The sequence below is a fragment of the Triturus cristatus genome, chromosome 2_1 (assembly GCF_964204655.1).
Source record: "Triturus cristatus chromosome 2_1, aTriCri1.1, whole genome shotgun sequence".
NCBI classification, from domain to species: Eukaryota; Metazoa; Chordata; class Amphibia; order Caudata; family Salamandridae; genus Triturus; species Triturus cristatus.
In genome coordinates, this window is record NC_140581.1 from 1,120,746,010 (window position 1) to 1,120,756,514 (window position 10,505).

At 41.4% G+C, this 10,505-nt stretch overlaps 1 protein-coding gene across 2 annotated transcripts in view; it reads right to left on the bottom strand.

Annotated features, from left to right (window-relative positions):
- The window catches only part of UBA6 (ubiquitin like modifier activating enzyme 6), a 658,681-nt gene extending 654,520 nt beyond the window's left edge, over positions 1 to 4,161 (bottom strand). Inside the window, exon 1 of one of the 2 annotated variants that reach the window (XM_085636514.1) lies at positions 4,044 to 4,161. The gene's annotated coding sequence lies outside the window, so the exon portion shown is untranslated. The remainder of the gene's footprint in view (positions 1 to 4,043) is intronic. The other variant, XM_085636515.1, reaches the window with a different exon arrangement.
- Positions 4,162 to 10,505: the final 6,344 nt, after the last annotated feature.

Below are 10,505 nucleotides of genomic sequence, written 5' to 3' on the forward strand. Positions count from 1 at the left end.
CAGATTTGACATAGCTCTGGTTTTATCCCAGCCTCTTTTTACCCCTCCATAAATATCTTTAACCCCACCAACCAACAACCCCCATCCACATGCACCTCTCCTCAGGCACTCTTACAGGCGACTACGAGAAATCCTTTTAGCTCTGCCACTTCCGGACTACCTGCCTCTCACTTTCAGTGGCGGTGCGTTCCTAGCCTCGCTCCGAGGTCTCTTCATTGCACTAAAGGACCTGAAGCGGGACTGGGTGTTGTAACCCGAGAAGTTAGGTCCCCATTTACCGGGTGCCGGACTCCGTAAAATATGGATACCTATGGGAGTTCTAGTTACTGTGACGGCACAGACTATCTAGTAAACACGGAAATTGGACTTCTGAACTACTCTTCGTATCAGACTCTAGGCGAAGTGGCCATGTTGGATGGGGACACAGTGCTCGAAGACACGAGCGATAGAAACCCACCCGTCTTGTAGAATTGCCTTTGTATATGCTGCATTGGAGTCTGTCGCTTCTGTTAGCGAGCGTGATGCCCCAATGCAGTTTTGCTGTTTATTTCTTAAAACGTGTAATTTTCGTATTATCCATCATCTACCGCTACCCCTTTCAAAGATGTTCACCGATGAGTTGTATACGCTTTGGTTTTTACTTGTGCACGTGACAAGGGTTGTTGCAACGTCACACCGCAAAGGAGGTGACACGTGAGGTCAAGGTTTTCTCCATGGTAATGCAAGTGTAATAATGAAAGCGGCCGTGCAAATTAAATGTATGCGCATGGCGTCCAGTGAACCAGGCACCATGGCAAAGAAGAACGCCTGTGCACCTTTAACACTGTATCTGCCCCAGCGAGGCGTGCTTTGCCACTGCCCCATTACTGGTTGTTAACAGGTCGCACCACAGTTGTGTCTAAAAGCGCTGCATTTTCAAATTTTAAAGTGGGCATGCACGCTCAATTTCCAATCACGAGCTAGCATTTGCCATAAACCTAACCCTCCCACGTCACAGCAAACCAAGATGGCCTCGGCCTGTCCAGATGGGCCGTCCTAAAATTGGACAAGGCGGTAACAAAAAAGCCTGCTTTCCAATCACGCGCCATCGTTTAACATAGACGATGACGCAAGCCAATGGAAAAAAGGGGTGGGGCTTCAAGTCCCCTTCTGGAATCGTATCGATTACAAGAAGCCCTCGCAGAGCGAGCAGCGCATGTGCGCTGCTACGCCAGGCAAGACCTAAAAAATTACAATGCTGCAAAGCGCCGTACAGCCATCAACTAGACATAGATAGAAGGTGACGACGCACTGCCGAAAGACAAAAACCCTGAATGGAAAGTCTGCCTTCCTTATGAAAAGTGCTCCTGGTCAGTAACCGCCACAGAAGGGACCATGTTCATGGCACAGAAAGCGGCAGAGACAGTTATTTGCAACATCTCATGGTTCAAGAAAATATCCATACGTTACAGATGTCCCGAATGGCCCGTCTGAGAGTCCAAGGGAAGCCATGGAGGACTCTGAGATCAAGCTAAAATGAATGGTCCGCATGCCCACCACCTGCACTATCTGAGATCCAAAAGAAGTGCTTCGACGCCTCGTCAGGGGTAGTAAGCGCTATATAAATGCAATTACAATTAAGTCAGCCTAGCCCAGTGCATCTGAATGAGTCGTCATGGCAATTGCCCATGAATCCTGTACCCGCCTCTGGACTTCGTATCTGCCACTGGACAAGAGAAGACTTTGAGTCTTGTGCATCATTCCTCCTTTGACTACCTGAAACAAAAGAAAAAGAGGTGCAAGAAACAGCCCAAAGTGGAAGGGATGTAGTAAGACACATAGCTCTGTAATATGGATGGCATCACACAGCACACACCCGGTAACTGGGCACAGCCAAAGGTATAAATAAACGGACAAGTGACTTCTCGAGGCCCAGGCCAGATGAAAACCACTGAGCGAGGGCCCGTTGGAGAAGGACATTTGAGCACCAGGAGTCTACTCAAGGGCACTACAGTTCACCCAGGGCTTATGTCATGGGTACACATGGGTAGACCGCGGCCACCCACTCTTTCACAGGGGGGACGCAGTTTACCCATCCTAAAGGTTGGCCCTCACAGAAATATGCTGAACTTGTCTCACTGTCATTTTTAGACACCAGGACATATTCAGCATAGCCTAGATGTTGTCTGCTTTCGTTCCGAGCAGCAAAGTGCAGGCGGGAAAGGGGCTTATCCGATTCCAGCTGTGTCCATAACAAGTGCCAAAGTTAAGGGACAATCAGGCCTCCTTTTGAAGGAGTATCCTGGCTGGGAGATATTGAGAGCCCAACAGCTAAATGCAGTGGAGGGGAAACAAAGGCACACAGCTGATCACTGCACAGGTACTTACGAGAGGTGTGATTTTAACTTTGTTCAGTCCCATTTTATAAGAGATATCCGTGCAAGGTAAGACTCTCAGGTGAGTTGGTCTGTCCCAGTATTTACACAAATAACAATTTAAATGCCACTATTTTGTTTTATTTCTCATAATGTGCTATTCATCTGAATGCAGAGTGTCAGAGCTTTTTACATCACACGTACACATTATACATTGACAATAAATCATGTGTGTGTAAATCAATGTACAGGATGTATTACAAAAGACAGTGAAGGTAACAAGGGATAGGAGCCACATGTCCTTCATATCTCAATGTGCTGTATTAGAAGGATTACAATATATGAACTGCAAGTAACAAAAGGATCCCTGTGCTAAAAGCAGTAACCCACTTAACCATTTACATAAAATAGGTAACTGGGTTACTGCTTTATGTAAATGGGTTACTGCTTTTAACACAAACTTTTATTGCTTGTAGTTCATAAATTGTAATCCTACTAATATAGCACAGTAAGCTATGAAGGATATGTGGCTCATATACCTTGTTACCTTCACTGTATATGTTATCTGCATGTTACATAATGTGCTTTGCAAGAGACATATTAACCCTCTATGCTACTTTCATTCAAAACCGGGACGAGGTAAAACAGAGATCTCTCCAGCAAATACGTTATCCTACAGTGTTATCTTTCCATTATTCTGATTCCCTGAGACTTAGTTGGCACAAAAGAGCACTGCAGCAGCCACTCCCATAAGCTATTTTAAATGCAGACTTTGCAACCTCCTAAGCAGAACAGATTTACTGCCACGTTTCTCCTCGATGCCAATTTCTTTGCGGAAGGTTTTAAAAAAGAAATGTATAAGTTGAGGCTCAGATTTTGCATCGGGGTTCCGTCACTTTTTTGGCACAACCCCAAAGCAAAACCTAACTTGTTAAATATTATAATGGGCTCCAATGTATTCATGATAGACCAGATAAATAAAAGTGAGATCATACGGTCTGATGTCACTACATGTGAGGTCGTGAGTGGCTGTGATGCCACGTGTGATGTCACGCACTGTGACATCACGCGCCATGACCTCACTTGCATACTGCCTAACTTGGTTAGCCCCTGAGTTTACCTAACAAAAAACGCAAATTGAACCACACTAACCAACGAGCACATCAGCTGAAAGGGGGACAGGTTGTAGCGATAGGCCTATTTCTACGATACGAGCATAAACTGATGCGAAACATAAACAAATCTGTGCCACGTGACTTGACTGTCAGATCGAGACACTTTTTGCTCTGTACAATATGGAAAACTGCAGGCGTTATTTCCGCTAATACTATGACGATTTTAAGGTCATTGATTATGCCATTAAACAACACATTCAAAACATCAGCTACAGAACATATTACTCACCATTTCATCACGAATTCAGGGACAAGACACACAAACCATATGACATAAGCGTTGATAGGGAGCAGGCTCATTCCACTAAGGGCATGGGCATGCATTCTTTCCTATGCTATTATAGCATCAAATAGAAACTAATGGTCCATTGGTACAAGTTCACAGAATGCCATTAGATTCAGATAACACTTATTTTATCATTATCTGAGTCACAGCGGATGTCATGTAATTTCCCCTGGTGCTAACGTTATGCTAATTAGTAGTCATTAAGGTTACCACCAGCCTGGTACTTACACTGACAGTCTGTGAATGCAGCCCAGTGTCCGTCGCTGATCATTTAATAGATGATTTGCATGCTAGTTTACCGCTTCCGGGTCGCCTCCCAACCAATCTCGCTTTTGAACAGATTTTGAGAGCCGTCTTGAAACTAGAAGAACTACTAATGTTTAAGGTGAGCTATGATTGGAGCATTGGAGGACCCTCTGCCAATCATAATGCGCAAAACGTCCGGAAGGAAAGTGCTGATTGGCTTAGGGGTATGCGTGTATGCCTTTGTCCGAGCCGCCCACTTGGGACCGGGCTGATTAGGGCAGGTTGGAGATTTACCTGAGATGATTTAGTATCAGTAAAGGACCTGTCGGGTTACTGTTTCGTTCAGGGAAGGACAGGTTGGGTTGTAGGCTTTTGAGCCTCTTGAAATTCTAGATGCGTTTGGTGGTAGAGGTGAGATGGGCAGCTCGGAGTAGGGCCCCGGGTGGAGCATAGAGCGACGCTTGCTCTTCCAACACCGGCTCTTTAAGACCGACATTCTGGCATGTAGTTTTGGCTGCTGCCCACGGCCATCCGAAGGGAGCCGGCAGGGTGCGCGGCTCAGGTTCTGTTACTGTAACGTATATGTGGACATTTTAACATTTACTGACCCTGCATTTTGCGTTAGTGGCATTGGTCGAATCGTATATGGCTGCTATATTGACCGCTCCCCGGCGTGTTCGGTAGTATATCAAACTTTACATTTATGACTGAGAAGGCAGGTGTTTCGTTGGTGTCTCGTGCCTTTCTTGGAAGGCTTTTGTCCTGGAGGAGGTGGATGTGCCCTGTTTCTTCTGCGCAGTGCACCGGGTTCAAATCAAGAATAAAGCATGTTCCAAAACTGCCTGCATGTGTTATATATTACATTTCTCACACATTTACAGTGTACTTTATTTGACTCAGTTTGCTTTCTAAACTCTTACTAACATGATGGTCTTGTTATGTCATTATTGGAATCTTCAGTTTGTATAAAAAGTATGTCATAGACCGACCACTCGCCGACTGACTGTTGTTTCCGCCCACGCCAGCCGAAACGCTACGCAAGGACACAATCAGCGTCGGACCAGCGCCGCCCACTTGGATCCGCGGGACGCGAGCAGACAGACGCGCCGCGTACTGGCTTTTCGGACTCGGCCGACCCAAGGGAAATATCGGGTCCTGCTGGAAGTTGCAGGGTGTTAGGATACTGCGTGAGAAAAGAGCCGCAAGAAAAGGCTCACGTTAGAAAGGTATGATTAAACTGCACCCCAAAACGTGCCTCGCTCTGCTTTGAAGAAATCGGCCTGCAGTAGAAGGTGGACAGCCCCGGAGACAGAAAGGTGGAGCAGGCTGTGAAGTAAGTGACCAAGTGCATCCTAGAAGATAACCTCAAAGCCTGGGGTTGTATTACTGAAGTGCCTCCCCTGCAGAAGGAACGAGGCAAGGGGGAGGCTCCTAGGTCACCAATTCAAGAACAAAGTACAAAACTTTTAAATGTAAACTGGCAGGCATGGCGGGATAAAGGCACAACAGAGGTAAGTGCATGAACAATTGCATGAACATTGCAGTACCCTAATGCCCTTATAAGTATCCATTTATTGTTAAATTTGGTTGATTAGGGGGCAAGTTAAGGGGGGGAAAATGCAAGGAAGTGCACCAAAATTAGAAGGCACACCAAAATTGGAGCATATAAGAGCGCAATAAAAAGAAGCAGATTCGCTACACCCAAGGGATGATGGCACCAAAAAGGAAGCAAAAAACTTGCAAGTAGCCTACGGAGAAAAGCTCTGGAAGGAGAGAGTTTTCTGGGGAGATCAGGACACTAGAAGAGAGTCAGGCCAGTAGAGTCAAAGAAAGGGGAAGGAAAACAAGGGCTTTTATAATGAGGTCCAGCATACGTACCAGAGAAAGGACTAAAGGGGTGCCTCAAAAGAGAAAGTAAAAAAGCCATTAAAAAGACCTTGCAAGAAACCAATGGAAGTATGTCCGCTTGTAAATCCATAAAGGAATTTTTAGGTAAACACTATAAACGAAGCAGCGCGACAGAATGGGAATGGCATGGTAGAACTTTCTGAAGAATTACTGGAGGCATCATTCCTGATAAACCATTCCCTTCTAAGTCAAAATGATCTAATAACAGCACCGCGACTGTCATCATCCCCCAAATTATTTTCGATGCAAGCACAGGAAACAGAGACTTCAGGCCAAATGGAGAATAATAGTCCAGGGTCGAGAACTGACTGAAAGGACATGCCAAATACATCGGCACTACGGTCAAAAGCGAAAAGAAATCAAATCCAGCAGGAAACATCGAGAATTGAAAGAACAGACGATCCCGAGAGAAATAGTCTACAAGATCTAGACATTTCCGCTACTCCTTCCTCTTCAATGATGGATTTATTGTGGATGCTTCAGAAAACCCTGTAGGAGATATTAGAAGTTAATCAATGTCACCTTCTACTATGAGTAGTAGCAGAAAGTAAAATTGATAGAAAAGGTGAGTGAAGAAAGTATATATGAATAAAACCAGAATGAAAAAAAGGAAAAAAGCGAGATAAGATGGAAAGAGGAGAATAATCAAAAAGATTTTGGAAGAATGGCGATTGATTTATTTCTGGCTATGAGGAGTGCCAGTTTCCTTGAACACAATGGCATGATCTTGGAAATGGTTGACATGATCCTTAGCAATAATTTTTTTCTGTTCAATTCAGATTGGTACCATCAGCTACAGGGCACGGTGATGGGCTCTAAATTTGCACCATTGTATGCAAATTTATTCATGGGATGGTTTGAAAAAATCTATGTGTGGTCACATCATGCCAAAAATTGGACTGGGTATGTGCATTTCTGGGTACGATACATAGATGATATTTTTTTGATTTGGACGGGCCCAGAAATGCACTCACTCCGGTTCTTTGATTATCTTAATGATAACCCGTTTAATATATACGCTTGACCATGAAGAAATCTAGGACGACCATTCAATTTTTGGACTTCGAAATATATGTTGACCTGAATAAATTATACACTACATTATTCAGAAAGGATACAGCTGTTAACAGCACATTACATTTCCAAAGTGCGCACTCTGTGAGCACCAAACGTGCGATCCCATACGGAGAATTGATTCGGGTTCGCCGTAATTGTAGCAATGACAGACTTTTTGAAACACAGGCTCAGGCTACTTTACAACGGTTAAACAAGAGGGGATATAAAGAGTCAGTCCTCAATTTGGCTTTAGAGAAAGCTAAATGTGTAAAGAGGGCTGATCTTTTAAAACCTAAAACTAGAGCAAACTCTATTAAACGAGAGCATTTGGCATTCATTACCACGCATTCACAACTTAATAAGGATGTGTACAAAATACTACATAAACATTGGAAAATCTTGTTGGGTACACCTGGGGTAGTATTACTTGTACATGACAAACCTTCGATCACTTTCAAAAGGTCAGGTACCCTAAGAAAAGCACTATGCCCTAGTTACACGGCCATCAGACAAAGTAACTCTGAAATGTGGCTCAAACGACCTAAAGGTTTTTTTGTATGTGGGAATTGCAATGTGTGCCAGTTGGGCATGAATAAGACTACATGGTTTTTGTACAATAATCAACGCAAGTATGAGATGAATCATTTCTTGAATTGTCAGTCGACATATGTAATCTATGTAATTGTTTGTAACTGTTCCAAAATATATATAGGTAGCACAGTTAGACAATTGCGTGTACGAATTCAAGAACATAGGCGAGCATGTTCCAACAATGTTGGTTCCAGTGCTTTGGGTGTCCATGATTGTACGTTCGATTTACCCAAATCTAAATTCAAATTCCATGCAATTGAACAAGTTCTTCCTGATAGACGAGGGGGAAGTAGGGAGCTGCGTCTCAGACAACATGAGGCGTTGTGGATTTGTAAATTGAGATCGGTTACATTAGGGTTAAATTCAGATAATGAGATGCATTACTTGTTATAATTGGTACTTATGACTTTAGCCTAACATTTCGTTCGGAGCAGTACATCAAATGTGGTTATTTAGTACCATTACTGCTACAATTTTCTCGATATATATTATTATCTGTATATTGAGTTCATCTCATTGCGACATTTGGATGTAACATTATTATTTGTCTTATGTCGCAGTTGTTTGTTTAAGTGGTAATGATACATTCGTGTTTGCATTTATGTCTAAACATTCATGATGAGTATGAATATATGTTCAAATATATGGTCAGGATATTTTTCTGACCTTATGTTTTACAGGATTGAAAACTAATGAGAACACTGAATTTCAGTGTAAATGATTTTTGTGTATGTATTCACTTGTTTGTTCTTGTGTACGTCCTTTCTCTTACTGTTTTCTTTGCATATCTTCACTTACTGTGAATTCGTGTTCTTATATTGAATGAATAATGTTTATATAGTCTTGAATGTCCTCATCATAGTTTTTGGGTGCGATTTGGTTCATATTAAGATATTGGTCCCAATAACTCAGTTGTTAGAAATGATCTAAAATTCTATATCTATTTTTCCGATAAAATTACGGTTGAGGCTGCTTATTGTATAACATGGTCATTGTTACACTATTTATGATCTCTGAAGTATTCTTACCCTTATGCGTATTTACGTAATAATTGCTAGGAAAAACGAAAACAATAAACTTTTTTTAGGTTGGCCCATCGCGTGTATATGTATTTGAGCTTTTGCCCGGGACTAAGTTTTTTGTCTTGATAAAGTTTTGTCGATGCTGCATGAACTCCTATTGCTGAACTATTTACATATACGCACTAGTTGTTTTTCAATATAAAACAACATCCGAGTTCAGGGCAGCAAGCTCGATCATTTCAATAGGCCGACTCGTTTTAGGTCATGGGGTAAAGGTCGCACCTCTGGCTCATACTATGAGGCATTAAAGTTATTCTCCCTTTTTAAATAAACAAAAAAAAATAATCTCTTTTGAATTGAATGAGGAAATACCGCGCATTGTGATCTAGACACGCACTAGTTGTTTTTGAAGCTAAAAGAAAAAAACTTCACTTCGGATTCAGGAAGTGAGTATGTTTAACCAATTAGGTAGACCGTATAAGGACACATGGTAACTGACGTGTTTTCGGTCTACACTTGAAGAGTATCGGCGGGTCCGTGATCTAAGAACTCGGAGTTTCATGGCGTCGCTTATCTAAGAATTACTGAGTAAGCGTTTCTCTTGCCAGTATTGCTTGGCAATCCTTGAATCCTTGTTTGTTTATTTGCCTCTGAATGTTGGTTAACAAATTTGACACTGGTAATCAATACGCTGTTTTGAGTGTAGTGTATATGTAACTACACTTCAAACCTAATATCAAGTTTTTATGATTCCATTTTTTGTATATCAGCGCTCTTTTAAATGCGCTAAATTAGAGTGGTGTTCAGGTTCGTAGAATGCTTATGGACCGAAGTATATTACGGACACAAACGCATATTTTTAAGGCTTGTCTTTTTCCCCGTTCTTTTCTGTGCTGAGTGAATTCTCAATGATACAGGATATACCATGATATCTTTAAGATAATATCCTTTTTGTAAGTCATTGCTATTGATCATCACCGAGTGTCTAGCCCTTTAAACACTGGTCCTATTTTTATTTCTTTTATTCCCTGTTTTTTCGTGTTACTGGTTTTAGAGTATGTGAGTCAATTGAAACTATATTATTATTGTTCTTATTGAGTATAGCATGAATTTAGGATACCTTTCTTGCAGCTCTGGCCGTTCTATTAATTTTGGAACAAGCCAGAATATTTTAGTTATGACTCGAATGAGGAATTGAATATTGTCCTCATACTTTTTTATTTTTTTCGTTTTAGTGCTTAGAAAATAATCTCACCAATCGAAGTGAATTTCTGTGACTACACTCAACTTTTGGAGAAAACTTTCCTTTCTTTCTTTGGTGACTTATTGATGAATTTCTTGATACATTTATTCTCACTAATTTGGACACTTGAGGAGACCTGTCGCTGAAAAGCAGAGGTATATTTGAGTTACCTTTAATACAATAAGTATGAGATTTTGGCCTTAAATAATGAGCCCAATCCAGTGTCTTGATACATATATTATCATGTTTATGTTTCTACATAGTGATCCAAAGTCGATATTGCGACAATCGTTAGGTTCTGGACTGGATTGTACCACTTTCTGATTTTTGGTGAGACTTCTATATGGTTATTTGTCCTTTTCAGATATACTAATACACGTCACGGTATTTTTGCTAAATTATTCATGGTATTCTACACATAGGTGTGGTGAGCCTTATGAAATCAAATCAAATAGCTTTATTCGATTGTAGTATAAAAACAATCAAAAGTGCATAAATATCAAAACATTACATTACAATTCATTAAAAAGTACATAAATAATATCGTATCCTTTGAGAAGCACATAATCACAATAAGATAGAGGGAACTACCATTTATACAGTTATTATTTTTCTAATAAAGAT